General features: G+C 41.1%; 1 long non-coding RNA gene across 1 annotated transcript; it reads left to right on the forward strand.

The window, feature by feature from the left end:
* Positions 1–9,257: 9,257 nt before the first annotated feature.
* On the forward strand, positions 9,258–20,349 carry LOC142827589 (uncharacterized). The gene is made up of 4 exons (XR_012902270.1): positions 9,258–9,367; positions 19,057–19,224; positions 19,376–19,465; positions 20,086–20,349. It is a non-coding gene; the product is annotated as an uncharacterized LOC142827589 (long non-coding RNA).
* The last annotated feature ends 3,134 nt before the right edge of the window (positions 20,350–23,483 follow it).

The raw sequence follows: 23,483 nt of genomic DNA on the forward strand, positions 1-23,483 counted from the left end.
TAAGTCTCAGAGCAGTAGCTGTGTTAGTCTGTAACTTTAAAAACAATGAGCAGTCCTATGGCACCTTAGAGAACAACAAATATATTAGGTCATGAATTTTCCTGGGTAAAACCCATTTTGGCTGCGTGTAGACTGGCATGATTTTGCGCAAATACTTTTAACGGAAAAGTTTTTCCGTTAAAAGTATTTGTGCAGGAAAGCATCTATACTAGCATGTGTCTTTGCGCAAAAGATTTGCTTTTGCGCAAAAGCATCTGTGCCCAGTGTAGACGCTCTTTTGTGCAAGAAAGCTCCAATGGCCATTTTAGCCATCTGGCTTTCTTGCGCAAGAAATTAACTTGTCTGTCTACACTGGCCCTCTTGCGCAAGAATACTTGTGCAAGAGGACTTATCCCTAAGCGGGAGCGTCAGAGTATTTGTGCAAGAACCACTGATTTTGTACAGTACAAAGTCAGTGTTCTTGTGCAAATACTCGCGGCCAGTCTAGACAGGCGGCAAGATTTTGCGCAAAAGCATCTGCTTTTTTGCGCAAAAGCATTCCTTTGTGTAATATACTAGATAGGCAGAACTCTGTTCTGTGTAGGCATTTTGTTGTTGCCTTTCGAGGATCGTATTGAATTCTTACATTATATTTATTATGCAGTTCAAATACTACTTTAGATACTGGTCATTATAAATGACAAGTGAGTTAGGAGGAGATTCCTCACCACCAGGCTGTTGTCCATCCCCACACAAGCTCGAGGAATCAAAGTCATTTGTTGATAACACTTTCATGCTGAAAATCTGATCCTTTTGAATGCACACAACAGATTTCTGCAGACATCTACACTGAGAATGAAGGTGTGGCAGGCTTCTAGGAACTGGTGCCAACTTCTTTACTTTTATAGTTGCCTTGTATGTTTGTAACTATGTAATGTTCCATATTTCTGGTTTTATTTCCTCCTCAAACAGCAGCTCATTCAGTGTCCTCTTCAGTATTTGACCCATCTTTCTCTTTTGAAGGGCCAGTCACATTTTGCCCATAAGGCCCAGTGAATCCCATTACAGGCAGTCCCCGACTTACGTGGATCCGACTTATGTCGGATCCGCAGTTACGAACGGGGCTGCCCCAGAGTACACGGACTGTGGAACCTCGCGGTCCTGCTGCCCGTGTACTCTGGGGCTTTGCTCTGCATCTCCCTGGTCTGCAGACCAGGAAGACGCAGAGCAAAGCTGCGGAGGGGCTCGGGCAGCGGGGCAGCCCCGTTGCCCGAGCCCCCCCCTCCCCGCGCGGTTTTGCAAAGCCGTGGGGAAGCCGGCGGCGGGGTAGCCCAGGCGTGCCTGGGGTGCCTCGCTGCTCGACCCCCCCTGCGGCTTTGCAAAGCCACGGGGAAGCCAGCAGCGGAGCAGTCCAGGAGCGCCTGGGCTGCTCCGCCACCGGCTTCCCTGCAACTTTGCAAAGCTGCGGGGGGGCTCCGGCAGCGAGGCAGCCCAGGCCGCCTGGACTGCTCCGCTGCGGCTTCCCCGAGGCTTTGGAAAGCCGAGGGGGAGGGGGAGGGGGAGGGCAGCGGGGCACCCCAGGTGCGCCTGGGCTGTCCCGCTGCCGGCGTCCTCAGAGGCTTTGCTCCCCGTCTCCCTGGTCTGCTGGTCTCCAGCAGACCAGGGAGACAGGGAGCAAAGCCTCTGAGGACGCCGGCAGCGGGACCGCGGTGCGTCTCGGTCCGCCGCCCGTGTCCTCCTGGTCTGCTAGGGTGGGGGGGTGCAGCTAGTATGCCCCCCCCCCAGCACACTAGGCTTTTCTCCGGACGCCTGTGGCAGAGCAGCTGGGGTGCTGCCGGTTGGTCCCGCAGCGTCGCTCTGGGAGCTACTGGTCCAACCCAGCAGCACCCCAGCTGCTCTGGTCCTGATTCAGCCGCTGCTGGTCAGTTTCAGCAGTGGCTGAATCAGGATGCCTGGGGCAGAGCAGATGGGGTGCTGCTGGGTTGGTCCAGTAGTGCCGAGGAGCGGCGCTACTGGAACAACCCAGCAGCACCCCAGCTGCTCTGCCCCAGGCGTCCTGATTTAGCCGCTGCTGAAACTGACCAGCGCTGACTACAGGAAGCCCGAGGCAGAGTTGCTCTGCCCCGGGCTTCCTGGAATCAGCTGCTGATCAGTTTCAGCAGCGGCTGACTTGGGGACGCTTGGGGTTCTTAAGTTGATTCTGTATGTAAGTCAGAACTGGCAGTCAGTTTCAGCAGCGGCTGAATCTGGACGCCAGTTCTGACTTACATACAGATTCAACTTAAGAACAAACCTACAGTCCCTATCTTGTACGTAACCAGGGGACTGCCTGTACTCTTCTACATTTCCATCTTCACGTATATGCCATTCAAGTTACTTTGCATTGAATGTACAGAGAGTACTTCTTGAGGAACTCCGCACCATTGCGAGGGTCCATAGTAACAGATTTTGATGAAAAATCATAGCCTTAATCTGCTTACAAAATGGCACATTAAATTGAGCCCTATGTTACTTTATTGCATCTTAGTCACTTGTCTACTCTTTGATCTCTGTCCCAATGGCCTAACAATATATTTCTAACGCAGCTTGGTTCTTTCCCGTTATTTTGTTGCTTATCTTCCATTGAAATGGCTTAAATTAATTAACTTACTTGTCTATCCATTAATTATACCATGAATTGTTAGTGTTCTTCTTTGCATTTCTTGCCAGTATCACTGTCAGCTATTGGGGATCCTAACAGTATTTCTAAAGGTTCCCATAACTTGGATCCTTAGACATACTACAAAGCATGTTTCCTATGGTAGCCTCTTAGTATTTTCTCCTTCCTCCCCATCTCAGTGTGATTTTAGGGTTACATTCCTGTATAAGAACTGCCCTGATCATGATCACAACTCCTTCCTTGTGTATCCACCCATGGCTACTGAATGGATTTATATCACGGCCATTTCTTTATTCAGTGGGAACTCAATTTTCAACATGAAACACAAGTTTAATATCCTTCAGAGCCATTGTAAAACCTGATCACCCCTGATCATTAAAGATCCTATGCCATTTCTTTGCTAGATACAAAATGTCCTGCTGCTATTCTGGCCAAATTCCAATTTTAGGAATGGATTCTGCAGTCATGTCAAATCTTGCAGTTTCAAATAGATATAACATTTTTCTTGACTTCTGTTCCTAAGTTATAGTGTATTGCTGTAGTATGTTGTTAAATACTTGTTAAGTTTCATCCCTGTGGTGAAATATTTCATATTATAAACCAATTTCAGTCCTTATTAATGTAAGCTAATAATTACAATTAACTTGTTTCCGTGCCGTGGAATGGTATGTCTACTCTAGGAAATTGTTTCAAAATAATTAAAAAAAAATGTAATATCTCCAAAATAACAAAATTGAAATAGCGTGTCCTCACTACGGGGAAGCAATTAGACTGAGGCAGACTCCATTAATGTAGATGTGCCACCTCAACTTACAGTCTCAGAAAGCACTGGAGAAGAATTCGTTTCCTCTGTGGAGTGGTTATTTTGAAATAGTGGAACTGGAACATCCAAACTAACACTATTTCAACATATCTATTTTGAAATTATCATTATAATTCAAGGAAAGCAGGAGCATAGCTTTTGAAATAAGTGGCCTGTTGTTTCAAAATAACAGGCTTGGTAATGTGGATGCTCCACTTTTTAATTCAACATACTGGGGGTTGTTTTGAAATAAAGCCCTCATGTAGACCAGGGCTAAGTGATTAAAATGCATATACCATGGGGCTTTGTCTACACTACCGCTTTTGCTGGCAGAGAGTATGCAAATAAAGTGCTGATTAGCATTTTGTCATGCTTCATTTGCATAATCATTTTTGCACAAAAAGGAGATGTCCACACTGCTTGTTTTTGCGCAAAAACACCTTGCTCAAAAACAGCTCAGAATAGATTATGCAAAAGAAGAGCAACAAAATGATAATCAGTGCTTCATTTGCATAGTCTTTGCTGGCAAAAGCCGGCAGTGTAGACATAGCCTAGGGTTCTGGCAACACTTATTCTGATTCTTTCTGATACCACAGATTGCCTTCAATTTCAGTAGCAAATGCTAACTAGAAAGATCCCATGGGAAAGAAAAAAATAGAAGTCTATAGAATTTGTGAAAGACAGAACTGAAGGCTGCTTATGGGCACATACCTGGTATACAGTCTTGTGGTTTCAAACTAGATTTTGACATTGACAGGAATCCTATTTGCCCTGATATGTTTAAATTCTTTTATAAATGCCTTTGTTTTTTTAGAGGAATGGGGGGAGGGCACTGCATACAGGGAAATGCATACAGGGTAAGCAAATAGAGCTGCCTCATTCATTTCATGATATATAGCTTCCAACGAGTTACTCAAAGTCCCCAAAACAGTGACTTCTCCACTGGATTGCAAGGATCCTCTCTCTTCCTAATTTCTAGAGTCTGCACAATTCACCTCTTCTGTGCTCTACCATTATTGTTGCTCCAGTGCTGAATGCAGAGTTGTTTAGTTCCAGTACAAAATGAGTTTATACAAAGGAAAAACTATGTTTGTGTTAAGGTGAAGAAGGGGATTATTTCTTTTTAAGAAAGAAAATAAGGTGAAATAGACAGATTAAGTTATTAGAAAACATTGTATTACATCCCTGTTGATATATTATAATTTAAAAGCAACAACCCCAGAGCACGAGGTTGTATCCTTGATCATCTTAGCTAATAGCCACATGTAGACCTATCGTCCATGAATATAGCTAATTCTTTTCTGAACCCAGTTATAGTTTTAACCTTCACATCACCTGGCAACAAGTTCCACTGGTTGACTATGCATACTTCCTTGCATTTGTTTAAAATCTCATGCCTATTAATTTAATTGGGTGACCCCTGTTTCATGTGTTACATGAAGGGGCAAAAATACATCTGTACTCACTTTCTTCATATAAGTCATTATTTTATATAGCTATATCAAATCATCCTTTGTCTCTTTTCAGGTTGAAAGTATCAATATTTTTACCTCTCATATGAAAGCTGTTCCATTTCCCCTAGTCATTTTCTCTGCTCATTTTATAATATTATTTTGTTGTTCTTCTCTGTACATTTTATATATATATTTTTGAGTTGCCACAAAGAGTAGGCCGTGTTCAAGATGTGGGCCTACCATTGATTGATATAGTGATATTGTGATATGATCATGGTAATATGTCATGGTCTGTGTTTCAAGTTGCTTTTCTACCAAAAAAGAAAGATTGTTTTTCTTTAAAGTCCCTTCCACAGTAATAGAGAAACTACTTGAAAATGGCCACCATTTCTGAAGGCTACTGTAAATCATACAGACTGAAAACATATGGTTAGAGATTTCCCACCAATTTGTATCCCAAGCTATATACATGCTTTCAAACAGCTCTGGGGTCTTGCCAACCCATGAATTAGTAGCATAATTGTGCAATTGCCAGAGAGTCACCAGCTTTCTGGAGGTGCCTGCCCTGCATTTTGTGACCTCTCTGATGGAGATTTATGTGTTTTTTATCCCTTCTTGTGGTCTCAGACCAATTATGTTAATTAAAATAGCATTAATTTAGTATTTTCCAACTTAAGTAACCTCCACAATGTTTAGGGGTGTGCATTACTTCAGAATGTCTATAAATCAATATATATTTCACTTGATACAGAGTACGCCCTGCCTCATCCATTCCACTTTGGGTGCTAATACTCATGCAGTAAATTCCTATAAACTATTTCCCTTTCCACTATGTAAGAGGATGGACAATATGATCCAGAAACAATACCACAAAATAAGGAAAAGTCACTGTTATCTGGTGAAAGCAGCTCCTTTGTATATTTTTCCTTGACCAGTTTGTGTAAATGACATGTTAAAAATGTGCATGTGAAGTAGCATATTATTTATGCATTTAAATTGCTGTAAATCTAACAGATAATGACAGTATCCCATAGACTTTTAGTGAATAAAATATAAGTACACAGTGATAATTCTGATCATATGCCTGGCTAGACCTTTAACAAAGTGCTAAAGCATTATTTAATGATTTTATTGATAAAGGATCTGATATATCAGTTCCTGAAAAGTGATCTATGATGAGTCAATAATTTTCAGTGGAGATATTAAGGATATCATCAGTATGTCAAGAACAGAAATTAGAAAGATGTCTGACACATCTAAATAAGCTCTCTTTACTATTGATGATGGCATCTGGAATAAAGTTGTGGGATCCAAATTTATGAAAGCTCTTCAGAGGGCAGTGGAACTACACTTTAAATATATAATAAACTCTCCTCACAGCTGAAGAAAAAGCTGATGCTGCTACATTGACAAAGCAAAAGCGTTTGCTGTTTTATTCATATTAGAGTTGGCTGTGGTAACTAGAATGACACCCAGGGGTGGCTCGTGAGTATAGGACGACTCGGCCGTTGCCTAGGGCGCTGCCTTCAACTGGGTGCTCAGGGAGCCCAATGATAATGTCACGGCATTGACAGCCATGCAGGTGGGGGCGCCGATCGCGCATTCCACCTGGGGTGCCAGCTGCTGCAGCCCGCCTCCGGCTGCCCCTGATGACACCACCAGTACTGTAGATATATCTGTGGAAATGGAAGTAGATATGAGAACATACATAAATAGATAGAGAAAGAAAAGAAAAGAAAAGAAAGTATTTCAACTTAATAAGCTTTTCCAGTGTTAAAAGGAAACATAATGTACTTGGCACGCTGCATAAGGGCAGCATGGATAAACCAGAAAGGCTAAATTTAGACTATAGCTACATGTTTGAGCATAAAATGTGACCAGTGCATCCTGCATCAGAGACAGATAGAATGATACACTCTGTACTATCTTTTATGGACTTTATTGAAATAGGCATATCACCAAATTCAGTTAATAACTCCAGTAATGGACATCAAGAAAGTGTCAAATTAATATGTTGAATTTCTCTATTATTTCATATGATTTTATATTTAAAACTAAGCAACTACAAGTTAAAAAGGATATAAATGTCTAAATATGTATATGTAATTCCTTTTTAGAAAGTTGATACTTGACCAACTGGGTTAGAAAAACTGCTAATAATTAATTTGTGTGAAATGACAAAGTAATTGTTCATTTTTCTGCTGCATGACTTGGTAAAGTCTGAGCTCTTCATTTCCTCAAGGCTATATTTATGTTTCCATCTATCATGTGAGTCAGTGCTTGACCTTGTCCATCTATCTATTCAAATACTTATCTTGGTGCTCACCAGCATAGTGTCTGATTACATTCCAAGAATTAAAAAAATAAAAAAAATAATCTCTCTATCTCCCTCTGTTCCTTCCCTACCTGCAAGCATCAGGCTTGGTCATGAAAGTAGGAAGGCTTGGTCATTTGACAAGAAAGTGTGATTCCCAGCTGGCCTAAATGTGCTGGAGCTAGAGCCTAAAAATAACATTGTATCTATAGTGGCAATCATGGCCACTGGGTCCAGTTGACCAACAGTAAAATACCAACTGGCCCCCTAGATAAATACTTGTACAGGTAGCCTGAGCTACCTCTGCAGACACATTTCTATGAGGTACTATTACTGGGCACTACCAGATTCATGGGCTACTTTGGTCAATTAAACAGTCATAGGATTTTAGAAATTGTAAATGTCATTATTTCAGCTACTTAAATCTGACATTTCACAGTGTTGTAATTGTAAGTATGCTGACCCAAAAGGGAGTTTGGAGGAGGGAGTCACAAGGTTATTAGAGGGAGGATTCTGGAACTTCTACTATTACTTCACGGTGTGGTATGGCATGATATGGTATTGCCACTGTTACTTCTGCGCTACTGTCTGCTGAGCTGGGCCCTCAGTCAACAATTGTCACCCTCCCATCACCTGCCTTCTCCCGTATGAAGGCAGCAGTGCAGAAGTAAAGTTGGTATGGTATGGTATTGCCACCCTTACTTCTTCATTCTCTGTGGGTGTGTCTAGACTAGAGGTTTTTTTTGAAAAGAAGTAGCCTTTTTTTGAAAAAACTTCCCCTGTGTCTAGATTGCTGCTGTGTTCTTTCAAAAGTAAATCAAAAGAATGTGGCAGTTTTTTCGACCACCGAAAACCTCATTTTACAAGGAAGAATGCCTTTTTTTGAAAGTGCTCTTTCGAAAAAAGGCTGTATGTAATGCAAACTGTGATTTTTCGAAAGAGAGCATCCAGACTCCCTGGATCCTTTCTTTTGAAAAAGTGTCTTGCTTTTTCAAAAGTACTGGTTGTAGTCTAGATTCTCTTTTTCAAACGAGGCTTTTTCAAAAGTATCTTTAGAAAAAGCCCGTTTAGAAAGAGGCTTGCAGTCTAGACGTAGCCTGGCTTCCCAACTCTGAAGGCAGCACAGAAGTAAGGGTCTCCCCCATGAAATCTCCATAGTGTAGGGTGAAAGCACACAAAAGACCAGATTTCATGGGGAGTAACCAGATTTCACAGTCTGTGATGAATTTTTCATAGCAATGAATTTGATAGGATCTTAACTGTGGAGGTACAGATTAGTTGGAGAGTAGAATTTTTAATTTAACTTAGACTAGTGAATTCAGTTTTGCTAAAATATTGCCTTGTAGACTCATGATTGTGCAGAAACAAAGACAACCAGAAAAAGAAGAGATCTATACACCAACCTCCCTATGCAAACACTATAGAAAGAATTCTCATACTGGCACTATAGGTGAGTTTACTAACATTGAATTCTGCTTGATTTGCAGAACAGCAAAACTCTGTATATGTATTTGAGAAATAGCAATATGACAGGCCTCCAAAAGATCTGTCATGAATTGTAAATTAGTTATATGATAGAAAACAAACGTATATGAATAAGTAGGAAAGTCTAACAAGAAGAGAGGTTAATGATGGGATGCCCCAAAGATGTATCTGTCACTTATTTAGATTTAACCACAACACAAAATGACTTCTTCGCGAGCTCAAGAGCCACATGACATTAATTAAAAAATAATTACTAAACCAAAACACAACTAAATCTCCTCTCTTATCAAGAAATAACAATCCTACTCAGAAACTTCTGCCTTTCATACTATCACCAAAAAATGCAAAAGAAAAGATATTTAACAATTATCTGCAGTGGGAAGTGCAAATAGTGAGGTAGAGAAATCTGTCTATGACAAAATGTATTTGTTTCATTATGACCAAAGAGAACCTCAGATTTCCACCACAGCAAGGCAAACAGCCAACACAATGACAGATGAAGTTTCAGGTAGACAAGTACAAGGTAATGTACATTAGAATGATTTAAGCTATTTGTACACATTCAGTGGTTTCTAAATTGGCTGGTGCTCTCATCCTGAAAACTCCTCCAACACAGATACTTGATTGGGTCTCAGCCAGAGTTCTATTCCCATGTCTTCTACCTGGAATGCAAGGTAACTATATCACATCTCATCCCTCATATTATCCGTCTGTAAAATGGTGATATCACCCGTTATTCAATTCTAGACAGATGACCAGGTAGCCCCAGAAGTGGTGGTAAGAAGGATGCAATTCTTAATAACACATAGGTATTTATTGCTCCAGTTCCATTTAGCCCTATTTCTCAATGTGTTTTAGTAAATAATATGTCCAAAGCCTTTCTCTCTTCTACAGAGGATTCCCTAGTCTCTACAAGTAAGCAAACCCAACCCTATGTGTCCAAAGGCACCCAAATCCAGTGCCTTCTTTCCCTGGAGCTATGTCTACTAATATTCCTCTTTGGTGTGGTTTCTCCTCATATGAACTGAGATGGATGAGGCTGTATTATATTGTCTTCAGATTCCTCACACTCACAGCATGATGTGTTAAAAGGATACTAATTGCAAGTACACCCTCCTATCTCTATCAAGAGGATATGCCTCATTGGTGAGTGGAATAATGTTGGGATGTTCAGCTTTTTATAGAGCTTGGGTTTTCCTTTTTCTCCTCCTTTTTCACCATTGATAGTTTACTGGTGATAAAGATTTTTACTTCCTTTGTAAAGTATTTTGAGATCTGCAAATGAAGGAGGGCTAGATACATAAGAACCAAGTGTTATTAATCTATTATTGTCTCTTCTTACCACCTCCTTGTGTACTTGAACAGGGGCAGCCAGAATCTAGCCTTATATGTCATTCTTTCACTTAATTACTAATTGTTCCTACAGACTAAAAGATATATTATTAGATTATTTCTGTTGGAGACAGTGCATCAGAAGGAAAATATCAGTTACCACTCCCAGTAATACATGGTACGTGTATACCAGCTTATGCAGAGGTGCATTGAACCCACTTGGTGTAAAACAACGGAGAAATGAGACTGACTGACTTTAGGTTTGACAGTTATGGGACCAACGACTAAGTCTCTGACCCTCCAAAGTGCTCAGTATGAATGAACTTCACATGGCTCCAGGCCCAGTAATTGGCAGGATCATAGTCTGAGTTCCTGACAGAAAGAACTTTTGATAGAATGATGTTCTCAATAGAACTGCCATAGAGAGACTGACACAACAAAGCATTTTGTTGCTATGCACTTCATATAGCCAGAAGAAGCAAACCAACCATAGGCTTCCAAACAATCACTCACAGAACTGGTCTCCAAAGTGTTTGAGAGCCAGGATTGCAATAAAACTTTGTAGGGTCCTATATTTATGTGGTTCTAAATAATGAGCCATAGATAATGAGCCATAGATAGCTCATCTCAACTTCACAAAATTTTAATGGGCAGCTGGCAAGAGTTGTTTTATATATCCTATACATCTTTGGTTTATTCTTATTAAGTTCACATTTCAAAATGTTTAACAGTTACATTAATCTGATGTCTCAGGTTTATTCATTATAATAGTCTGTCATCAGCATCTAATGTGATCTTAACAACTTCCTTCATTTAACTTCCATGTTTCAATACTCATGGGCTCTGCTATAAAGCCCAGCTGGAAAGGTGGTCAGGAATTACCCCGTTAAAAATAACTGAGAAATGTCTTAGATAAATGTGATGCTGAACCCTTAGGTTATTCTATAATTTTCATTGTTTCAGAAACAAGGGGCCTGATTAAAAAAAACCACAAATACGTATCAGCGAGAGTAGGCAAAATAAGTTGCACTTGAGCACCCTCTATGATGTGATAACAAAGGACTTAATTCTCCAAAGCTGTTAGTTTGGCAACACCCAGTTAATAATTGATATATAGATACATGTGGAACAGAATACTTTGCACACAGAATTGTTTCTTTGACATTGTTTAACACCAACTGAGGATCCTGAGTCTAATTTTAAGGAGCTCCTTCATGATTAAAGAAAAATCAAACTCTAGTATTTTCTCATTAAAATAATATGATGAAAAATGTTAATATTATAGGTCAAGTTCAAATGCTATCCTAGGAGACAGAGAATGGTTCAGAGATTATCATACTGGTTTGGGCTTAGAGAGCCCTTCTTCAAATTCTTGCTTTGCCATAGGCTTTATGTTTGCTCTTGAGCAAATCACTTAGCATCTCTGTGTCTTTGTTCCCTATAACATGGGTGTATACATTCACTAGAACTTATGAGGTATTATTCAATGGGAAATGGGGGCCAGATGAATCCCTTCAAATGATAAGCATTTTATATACAAAAGTATGAACATCGGTTCTTCTTAAAAACTAAGGGCACCTTAAAATACAGCATTTTGCATTTCAAAGATAATTTGTAACATTGTGTAGAGATGGAAACATCTATGTGGGATAAATCAAATGCATCTAAACTTTGGCACAATATGTAAAATGAAACTGAATTTTATTTTTTAAGAACCAGAGGGTGTTGCTTGAGCTTATTTTAAATGTGCATTTTGCTTTGTTTGGGGGTTTGCTTTGTAGTGTACAGAGTGTGGTCCAGAGATTACAGCAGGCAACTATAGATTCAAATGCCTGGGGTAAAATTCTGGCTCCAGTGAAGTCAATGATAAAACTGCCATTGACTTTAGCAGAGCCAGAAATTCATACCTGGTTTATTTCCCCAGCTTTGCCATTGATTTTCTGTAAGGGCTCTTGCAAATCACTTCAATACTATGCTCCTCAATTTTGACCCTCTATAAAATGGATATATACTAATCTATCCATCTCCTTAACATTTAAAAGACAATTTTTGGATTTTGTAAGACAATTGCTGCATAGTATTAATGTACAGACATCACAGAAAAGACAGAAATTAATCAGTAGAAGTTCTAGAGAAATCACAGATATTTCCCTGAGCACAGAAGCATAAGCATACAGAAATACCTTGGGTACCTCAGATACCACTGAGTGGTTACTCTTATTGAATGCTGACTCTTTAAAGATAGCCATAATATTGCTATTCTTTCATTTGTTATATTTCTTAATTCCCATCAGGAAAGAAGTCATAAAGACAAAAATACCACTAGAAAGGCTGCTATTGTAGTATTAAGAGTTACTAGAATAACATTTTTTTCTTCTTCCAGACTTTATTGAAAACTGTAAATAAAAAAGTGAATTGTTTAAATAGATAAATGGGATTGGGAGCTCATATCCATTTTTAAACTACCTCTAGTGACACTTAAACTGTTTTACAACAGTTTTAATTTAATTGAACGATTTACACAACATGCTAACAAGCAGAGATGAGCCAGGAATGCTATGTTTATATTGGCCACCAGTTGGATTTTTGCTTTGTGAAACTAAAAATAGGGGATTTAATTAGTTCCTAATTAATAGACAATAGACAAAAGGCACCTGACAATAGACAAAAAACATTTGAACCTTTGGTTGTGTGAAACCAAAAATAAAAGTTTAATTAGTTTCTAATGAATAGACAATAGACAAAAGGCACCTGAACCACCAGCTTTCCAATTTTGAGCCTCTGTACATTAGTTGCAAATTATGTATGTTTCCAGGGTTTCAAACTTCATCTGCAGGTCAAGCATATTTCTCACACCAGGGAATCCTTTTATTGCCCCACAAGTGCCCTGTATGCCACCCTCCTATGTTTCTCTATTTCAGCAGCTCCCTACAATTCCCTATCTCCTCCCACATGCCAATGATTCTATGTTCTCCATGGCCCACTTGGTCACATTGGCAGGGACTCTGGGGGTAAGTCTAGACTACATGCCTCTGCCGACAGAGGCATGTAAATTAGAGATACCGACATAGTCAATTAAGCAGGGATTTAAATATCCCCCGCTTCACTAGAATAAAAATGGCCACTGCATTGTGCCGGCTCGGCTGTTTGTCGGCACAAAGCGGCAGTCAAGACGGGGATTGGTCAGCAAGGAAAACCTTTGTTGACCAATCCCTTATACCTCGTGCAACAAGGTTTACAGGATCGGTCGGCAAAGGCTTTCCTTGCCAACCGATCCCCGTCTTCACTGTCGCTTCATGCCGACAAACAGCTGAGCTGGCGCAATGCGGTGGCCATTTTTATTCTAATGAAGCGGGGGATATTTAAATCCCCACTTCATTGACTATGTCGGTATGTCTAATTTACATGCCTCTGTCAGCAGAGGCATGTAGTCTAGACATACCCTGTATGTCCCTCATTGCAACAACTTTGTGTGCACACCCATTCTCCCCTCCTGCCATACAAGGAGTCTATCTCCTTTGTTCACAGCCATTTCCAACCTTCCACCCCATGGCTAGGTCTCTACTATCCCCTTTCCAGATCCATACCTCTTTTTAGGCCCCCTGTTTCCCTTCTCTGTCACCACTTCTCCCAACTCTGGGTCTATCCACTCATGTCCAGCCCATCAGTTCCCCCACTAAAGGCTTTTCTTCCTTCATCTTCACCACTCCCCAATCCACATTCTCTTATGGGTCTCTGATTTCCTCCCTTCTTTCCTCCTTCTAAACATCTGCTTTCCCACATCACTAGGTCTACTTCCCTCCACACATAAGCACTGCTCTCTGGGTCCCTGCTTCCATCCCTGCCAGCTCCCCTACTCTTGTCTGGGTCCCTCCTTTCCCACTAACTCTTCTCCAGTCCTCTCTCAGTTCTTGCTTCCTTCCTCTTCCTCTTCCAGCTCCATTCCCTACTTCTGAGGCCTTGCTGCTTCCCACCTCTGAATTCCACTTCCCGTAGTGTGATGGGGTGGCACTCATCTAACATTAGCACCCCTTTTGGCTAAGTGCTTGTTCCTACACTCTCTTCTATGGCAGCCCTTCTGTGACCCAGCCCTTTGGCTGAGTCTGCACCTTTTGAGCCCCAAACAGAAAATGTCTCACTTTGGCCACCTCGCTTTCTTTCAAATGACTCGCTGTGCCCTGATTGCCTGCTTTCTTTGTGCTACTCTAGCCTGCCTAGATAACTTCTCTATGGTTTGGGGGGAGGGGTGTGTGTGTGTGGAAAGGCCACAAGCCTCCAGCAAGGGGCTTTGGGGTCTGATCCTCCCATCACACTCAGACACTTCTTCCATTCCTAAAAACCCATGCTGTCAGGCTCTCTTCTTTCTGTTATAGTCACATACACAGGGTCTAACTAAGCACAGTACATGAGGTCAGGAAGGAATTTTCCCTTAGGTCAGACTAGCTGTGAATGGTCAATGTCCCAGACAGCAAGTTAAGTTGTTGCTTCTAATATTCATAGGAGGCAACAGAGACTCACTCCACAGCTGCAACACATACAGTCTGATTTTCCTGTGACTCAAGCTTTTCTAGTGTACCAATTTGTACTGAAATCACTAGATTTATGCCCACTGATGGACATAATAAGATGTGGCTTTCCAAAATGTCATAGACAACCAGAGAAATGTTTTCAAATGGAGAGTGGGGACCTGTTTTCCTAGGCAACAAATAATCCATAATCAATTCCACATTATTTGGAGATGAAGCTCAGCAGCTATTTGCTTCAGGTACATCAAGTATTTTACTATTTTTTATTCGCAATATTTACTTGAGTTTAAAATGAAAACATGAAACAAGAGTTTTAAAGAAATATAACATTATGAAACAGCTGACTATCAGAGTGTGAGTCTTAATCAGAATGCTTCCCTGGTAAAATCCTGTGCTTCAATTGCAATCAAGTGCTGCTCCTTTTTTAAATAAACATTTTTTCCAAATTGTAATGTGTCTCTATCATTTATGTCCCTAATGTTAATGCTTCATAACCTCTCAGTAAGTTATCAGAGACATTTGAATAGCAAAGGTGCAGAATATGGGGACACAACAGCAGGCTCTAGTGCCTGTTGTAAAATAGGACTGAGACAACATAGGAACTGAATTCCAAATGTAAAGCGTTAAAGTTATGATATGTAGATCCCTGGCATTTTGTTTGACAAATACTTTTAAAAAAAGCCTGTTTACCATGAAAGCATATTATTTAACACATCTTGTGGAGTGCTATTGAAAATTAGCTATATTGCTGTTTTACTTGATACCTAACCAGAAACTGCATTAGTAAGCTTCCAAGCATAAGATTCAAGAACCAATTTTGCAGATTCCTAATGTTTAGAAAGATCTGATAAGAATCCACAGTTCTATGTTCCTCCCAAATAGACTTTGGGACTATTTTGTTTAAATCAGCACCAAAGTTGAGCCAATAAATTTTATGCATGCACATGAAAACAGGAAATTAGTGCACAATGCAGTTGTGTGTATGTGCCTATGTACCTTGTGAGACCAATTTTCACTTGAAATTAGAACCGGAAAACCTACCCATTCAATGTATGGCAATTTACATTTTATATTTGTGTGCAAGATAAAATCATTGTTCCTCTTGAAATGTGAAAAGGATAGATGTTTAAAGGTAGCAATCACATTTTTTCACTAATTTTTTTACTAATGAATGAAAAGCATCATATCAAACCATAGAAGGAAAAAATATTATCTACATTAAAAATTGAATTAAATCAAGCATAAAACCAGCCTAATAATTCTATGACAGCAGGAAAAACATAATGCTTGACATCGTTTTGATTCATATATAACTTTCATATTAACCTTTGGATTTGCAAGTTAATTGGAATATCATATGAAAAAGTTAATGACCATCTCACATCAAAATCTGAATAACTGAAGTATTGACTCTACAGCTATTGTTCATGCTGTCTTACTCACAGTTCTATTCAGCGTGAACAAGGATTGCAATCAGGCAAATTCTCAGATTCAGAGATGCCAAGGCTAGAAGGGACTATTGTAGTCATCTATTCTGCCCTCCCATATAACACAGGCTATATGACTTCTCCAAAATGATTCCTATAGTGTATCATAAAGAAAAGGCATTCGTATTTGATTTTTAAATGGTCAGTGATGGAGAATCCACCACAAACCTTGGTAAATAGTTCCAATGTTTGTTTAAACTCTGGCTATGTCTAGACCACAGGCTTCTTTCCGAAGAAGCTTTTCTGGAAGAGATCTTCTGGAAAAACGACTTTTGAAAGAGAGCATCCATGCTGCAAAAAGTGCATCGAAAAAGTGATCTGCTTTTTGGAAAAATAGTGTCCATAATAGGAGTGTGTCTAGACGACAAGGTTTTTTTGAAAAAAGTAGCCTTCTTTGAAAAAACTTCATCTGCGTCTAGACTGCAGCCGCGTTCTTTCGAAAGTAAATTGAAAGAACACAGCAGTTTTTTCAACAGCAGTAAATCTCGTTTTATGAGGAATAATGCCTTTTTTCAAAAGTGCTCTTTCAAAAAAAGGTGCATTGTAATGTAAACTGTGCTTTTTCAAAAGAGAGCATCTAGACTGCCTGAGTGCTCTCTTTTGAAAAAGCGGATTGCTTTTTCGAAAGTACTGGTTGTAGTCTAGATGCTCTTTTTCAAAAGAGGCTTTTTCAAAAGTCTCTTTTGAAAAAGGCTTGCAGTCTAGACATAGCCAATAAATGGACACTATCTCTTATTTCAGCTGTGATTACTATAGATAGAGTGACTACCAGGGCACCTGTGCTTTTTCCTCTTTCCTCTTCTTTTGTAAGAACTCCCTCTTCCCCGTCCACACATGCCTTTTTCTGAAAGAGCTCTTTTGGAAAAAGGCTTCTTCCTCATAGAATGAGGATTACCAATGTCAGAAGAAACCCTCTGTTCTTTTGATTTTCTTTCAGCAGAACGCAATTGCAGTGTGGAAGTAATTGAAGGTTTTTTTTGAAAATCTCTGTTTTTCCAAAAAATCTCTGTAGTGTAGACATACCCTCTGTTTAAAAAACAAAGTTCTCTTGGTCTCTGCCCAACTTTATTTTTCTTTTATGTGCAATCTCTTTCTAGTCCACTTCTCTTTAACATCTCCAGAGAACTTTCTTATTGCCTGGCCAACTTTTAGGGTCAATGTGTTCAATCTCTTTTTATCTCTTATTCAGTTTATTCTAAGTATCTATCATCTCATTTTGAAGCAGTGAGACTGGAAACATGCTCTCCTTGCTGCCATGTCTGCTTATCCGTCTTGAACTCTAGGGTAGAGAGATGTCACACAGCACACTTAACCTGAAAAAATTATTTTTCTCACAAGTCGTATTAGCTAACATGTACATTTTCTGATTTAAACAGGGAATTTGTCACAAAATTCCCATTTCATTCAATTTAAGTTCTACGGCTAAATTTCCATATTTATCATTAAATATATAAGGATTAAAAGATTACATAGTCATGTAACTAAATTTTAAAAACCCATAAGCTGATTCAATTTTTGAACAGTAATACCATGTAATTCCTATTAAAAACAGCATTATATTAACCTATCTTTTAATAAATTGCCCTTAGAAATATTTCTTACAACACCAAAGTATACCATCTTCACTGTGGGTCTCACCAGGTTTCAAATACATATTGCTTACATGTGCTGCGATAGCTGGAGGCTATGATCTACAACAGAAGTTCCCAAATGCTGGGCCGCTCTGAGGGCAGGAGGCTGGCACAGGTTGGGGGGGAGGGGTGCAGAGGGGCACTGGAAACAGGAGGCTGGCATTAGAGATTAGTGAAGGGCTGGGGTGCACTAGGAGTTAGGGCTGGCACTGGAGGGCTCTGGTAGCTGGGGCTTTTGGTGGACTGGTAATATTTTTGCATATTTGAATATTCATAATTTGCATAATGACTATGACAAAATGCAAACAAAAAGTTACCAGTCTGCCGTAGATTTGTGAATGGGTTGGTTGGTCTCCCATGCCAGCGCCTCATCCCAAACACCTCAGTGTCTGCCGTCTGCCCCTTAGAGTCCCTCACCACCAGGCCCACCCATGCCAGCCTCTTGTTTCCAATGTCCCACTGCAGACAAACCCCCCAACCCCAGTACTAGCCCTACCTTCAGAACCCCCCCACAACTCCCGCCCCCAGAACCTCCCAGTGCCAGCTCCCCACCCCAGATGCCTCAGTGTCCCCTGCCTCTTAAAGCCCCCAAACATTAGAGCTCCCCAGTACTAGCCCTGCCTCCAGAGCCCCCAGTATTAGCTTCAACCCTGAGCCCTCCAGTGCAAACTCCTCACCCCCAGAATCCCCCAGGACTAGCTCCACCCTTGGAGCTCACTGTTCCTACTCCACCCCCCTCACCTAGCCCTGAACTGCCTCCCAGCTGCCAGCTGAGTGCTGCTGCCCATGTTGAACCTGCTCTAAAGCTGCTGTGCCAGGCTCCATGCAGCCCTCCTATTGCGCATCAAAGTGCTCTTCCATGTCTGGGAAGAGACCCCCACCCCTGCCCAGCACTGGTTGGCTGAGAGGCAGGGCAGGACTTGCCTCTCCCAACTTCCATGGTGGGAATTGTGTTCCCCAGCCCCAGCCCCCAGAGCCACAACAGCCCTGAAGCCAGAGGTCAATAGCCCAGCAGTTGGGAACTGCCGGTTTAGAAAACCTGACTTTTGAGGAAAGGCCAAAAACTAGGTATGTTAATCCTGAGAAAAGATCATGTTAAGGGATATTAAAAAAAAAAAAAGATGGTGTTGGACTATTCTCCCATTTCATGGAAGGTAAGACAAGTAGTAAAGGGCTTAATCTGCAACAAGTGACATGTAGGTTGGATATTAGGAAAACCCTTCCAATAATAAGGGTGCTTACGATCTGGAATGTGTTTTGTGTTGTATGTAATCAGTCCATTTTCAACAGATCTTAACTGTGCAGATTCCTTATTTTCTCAATATCCATCCCATATAGAAAAAACAACAAATGGTCTGGTAGCACTTGTTTTTTTTTTCTGTAACAGACTAATTCAGCTACCCACTGAAGCTCCCATATAGAGTGCAGGATCAGAATTAGAGGGTTTAGACATAATCTGAAGAAGATGCTGACTTAAAGGAGAAGCCACTAAAGGAAAGGACAACGATTGTGACTGCTCAGAGGCATTAGGACTGCATTCACCTCCAAAAATAAGGTTCATAATCTTGGGAATTTAGAATCCTTACCGTCTCCTGCATTGTTAGGTAGCAATGATGGTTTATATTGATTTTATCACTTACAGCTAAGAGGCATTCCCTTTATAATATGGATCCTAACATAGTCATTAATTACATTGTAATCTCCAGGCTGGAGTTCTGCAACAATGTCTACTTGTCATTACCTCTGGTGATCATGCAGACACTTCAGCTGGAACAGTGGGTCATCAATTTTATCAAGTAAGCCAGCAAGAGAATATTGCACATGTGTTCCATAAATTATACTACCCGTAGTTTTGCATCTATTTCTGCAGGAAGCTAAGGATCGTGGTTCTAACCAACATGATTTGAGATGTAATTGAAAATAAGATGAGGTATTATCATTGACACTTCTTACATATGCACACCTGTAGCTTGATGGAGGGAATTCTCAGTGGAAAGTCCTCACCTTTAGAACTGTTTCTTGGTGAGGCACCAGAGCATTGGATGATTAAAGTTCCTATCATTGTTCAAGACATATTTGTAGTAACATATTTGCTTTATTTATTATTGGTTCGAGCAATACATAGAATGGAGCTTCTCAATAGCAGATTTCAGCTGTCCCAGAGAGCTCAAAACAAATATATTCTTTAAATTTCTGTTTAGCTCTTAAATATTTTTGAAAACAGATGTATTTTTTCATAAAAGAAAAAACTGAATTACCACATATAATTGTTACATCATTTTAAAAAGAGATGCTACTTGCTCTATCTTTAGTCATCCTGTCCAAACCCTTTTTAAATAAAGACTTCGGAATATATTCCTGGTATAGCTTAATATGGTCAATATTTTATTCTAACAACTACATTTTCCCTCTGCAGGTTCTGATCTCAAAAGCATTTGAATTGATGCCAAATAAATGGATAAAGATATATTTTGTTCTATTTTTTAAAAAACTATCCACTGCTCCCCCCAGCACTCAACTGCAGTAAAATATTCAGTTGAACAACATTTACTGAAGAAGAAGCATAAGGCAGAGGGATTCAACAGTATTATCTTCAATTTTAAAAGATAATTTTAGAATTATATTCACAGGATGTCAACTTAATTTTTCTCAGTGTATATATTGGGAACCATGGCATGCTTTGGCCCAAAGATCTAGAGTTATATGTCAATGACATCCCTTTGTTAAATAGGAGCCAAATATCATTATTTGTGCAGGAGTTAAAAACAACTTTAAGTTCCCTTGCAGTTTTTCAGAAGATCTAAGCTACTGCAAGCTTTTTTTAAAAATAAACATTCACAGATTGCTGCAGGCCTATTGGATATAAAGAAGGTAAAACTGCATCATCCATGTAAAACAAGAGAGTAATGTAAGTCATTAAACAGCTGTGTATAGAAATAAAACAAGTAATATCTCATAACACTTGCATTTATATGCTATTATGCTACAATTTCTATGTAAATGATAAAAAAAACCTGCATGAGGTAGTTACAGATGTGGAAACATATAGCCCTAAAGAATATATATAGCACTGAAGGAAACAATATGAGAACAATATAGCAAATGCATTCCCAGACTTAAATACTTTAGTTACTGGACAATAAAACCTAGCATGGTCAAAGTCATATCAAAATGCCTCTCTTAAGTGCAACACTACTCACAACCCTTTCGTTGTGCTGAAAAGTTCTCCGCAGTCCTTCGGGTTTTACCCTCTTTCTGTTTGCCACTTGTCCATGAATAAATTATGGTCTGATTTTCGGTGAAGCTGAACACCTACAGAAGTCAATGGAGAATGCAGATGCTCGACTTCTTAGAAAATCTGGCCATAGGTAAGAGATCACTTTGGCCAGTGTTTGTAGTTCTTCAGTTAATATTTTCATAATCATATATTTTGGATTGGATTACTCAATTTGTAGGCTAACTAGATGTCTAAAACTCTAAATCACATTGTTTGGGTTCTGTTGCCTGATACTTAAAATTTACAAACAGGAGGGCCTGAAGAACTCAAAGAGACACTAAGGGTGTGTCTAGACTCCATGGTTCCGTCGACAGAGTACATGTAGATGAGTGTACTTGGCAAAGGGAAATGAAGCGAACATTTAAATAATCGCCACTTCATTTACGTCAAATAAATGTAAATGAATTACATTTATTTGATGTAAATATCAAATTACATGTATTTGATGTAAAACGAGGCTTACAGGGTCTGACAACAAAGGGATCTGGGGTCGGCTGATCCCCGTCTAGACTACTGTGCTGCGTCAACAATCAGCTGATTGGCATAGCACAGGCCATTTTGATATAAATGAAGTAGCGATTATTTAAATTTATATCACTTTGCCAAGTACACTCATCTACATGGCTCCGTCGATGGAGCCATGTAGTCTAGACACATCCTAAATATTTCAAGCACAGTGTCTGAAGGATTACAGGCAGAAACATAACAGGAGAGAAAAAAATCACAGTCCTAACTTGCATAAGAAATATTATATCTGGGGATCTGGGGTTAGAAGATTTTGTAGGGCCCCCGTAAACTCTGAGAGGGAATTTGGGTATGTCTACACTACAAAGTTAGTTCGAACTAATGGACGTTAGTTCGAACTAACTTTCATAGGCACTACACTAGCGCTCCATTAGTTCGAATTTAATTCGAACTAACGGAGCGCTTAGTTCGAACTAGGTAATCCTCATTCCACGAGGATTAAGCCTAGTTCGAATTTACTAGTTCGAATTAAGGGCTGTGTAGACCCTTAATTCGAACTAGTGGGAGGCTAGCCCTCCCCAGGTTTCCCTGGTGGCCACTCTGGCCAACACCAGGGAAACTCGTCTGCCCCCCTCCTGGCCCCGGACCCCTTAAAGGGGCACGGGCTGGCTACGGTGCCCGTGCCAGGTGCAAGCCTGCCAGCACCCAGCCAGCAGACCCTGCACCTGGCACGGATCAAGCCAACTACCCGATGCCCCCCAGCCCTCCCCCTCTTCCCGGGACCAGGCTGGCAGCTCCCGGGAGTTTGCCCGGGAACGCAAGAGGCGGGCACCCACCTGGGCTAATGCGGACATCGTGGACTTCATCCCCGACCTCTGCACTAGGCACAGGAAAGTGGCCGGCTAGGGCAGGAGAGCTGCCAGCCTGGCCACCCAGGAGCAGGTGTGCATGAAAATCAAGGTGGTCCACTGAGACCCCTGACCCTGAGCCCTGAGCTTACAATGGTCGTCCTGGGTCAGACCAAAGGTCCATCTAGCCCAGTATCCTGTCTGCCGACAGTGGCCAACCCTAGGGACCCTGGAGGGGATGGACCGAAGACAGTGACCAAGCCATTTGTCTCGTGCCATCCCTCTCCAGCCTTCCACAAACCTTGGGCAGGGACACCACTCCTACCCCCTGGCTAATAGCACTCCATGGACCCCAACCTCCATGACTTGATCTCACGTCCCTTTAAACTCTGTTCTAGTTCTAGCCTTCACAGCCTCCTGCAGCAAAGAGTTCCACAGGTTGACTCTTTGCTTTGTGAAGAACAACTTTCTGTTACTAGTTGAAGCCTGCTACCCATTCCTTTCCTTTGGTGTCCTCTAGTCCTTCTTTATGGGAACTAATGAAGAACTTTTCTGGATGCACCCTCTCCACCCAACTCCTGCTTTTAGAGACCTCTATCCTGTCCCCCCTCCTTCTCCTCTTTTCTAAGCTGAAAAGTCCCAGTCTCTTTAGCCTCTCTTCATATGGGACCTGTTCCCAACCCCTGATCATTTTAGTTGCCCTCCCCTCTCCCAGCCTCTCTCTTCCCCTCTCCCACCTCCTTTTCCCAGTCTCCCCCAGTTTTGTTCAATAAAGACAGATTCCATTTTTGAACACAATTGTCCTTTATTTTGTACATCAAGAAGAGGGGCTAGGGAAGGGTAAGTGGAAGGAGGTGAGAGAGGAATGGGATACGTGCCCCCGATGGGGAGGACTGGGCTGGCTCTGCAGGCTTCTGGGGGTGGAAGCTCTCCTGCAGCCCCCCAATTGCCCCCTCTTCCCAGATGGCAGCCTGCGGCAAGTGCAGCCGGTCTGATGGCCGAGTGCTGTCATGTGCCCAGAGTGGGTACTCCAGGCAATCCAAGCCAGGACTGCTTTGCAAGTGGGGCACCCTGAGAACTGTCTGTCTGGGGTGGGGGGTCGGGACCCTTTAAGCACAGCCCTCGGCTAGCCTGACACAGCATCTCCACGCTCTAAGTCCTCCTCTGATGCCCTGCCGGCACTGTTTCCGGCCATCCTTAAGCCTGGTTTAGGGTCCACTTAAT

This window comes from Pelodiscus sinensis, chromosome 3 (genome assembly GCF_049634645.1).
Source record: "Pelodiscus sinensis isolate JC-2024 chromosome 3, ASM4963464v1, whole genome shotgun sequence".
Taxonomy (NCBI): domain Eukaryota; kingdom Metazoa; phylum Chordata; order Testudines; family Trionychidae; genus Pelodiscus; species Pelodiscus sinensis.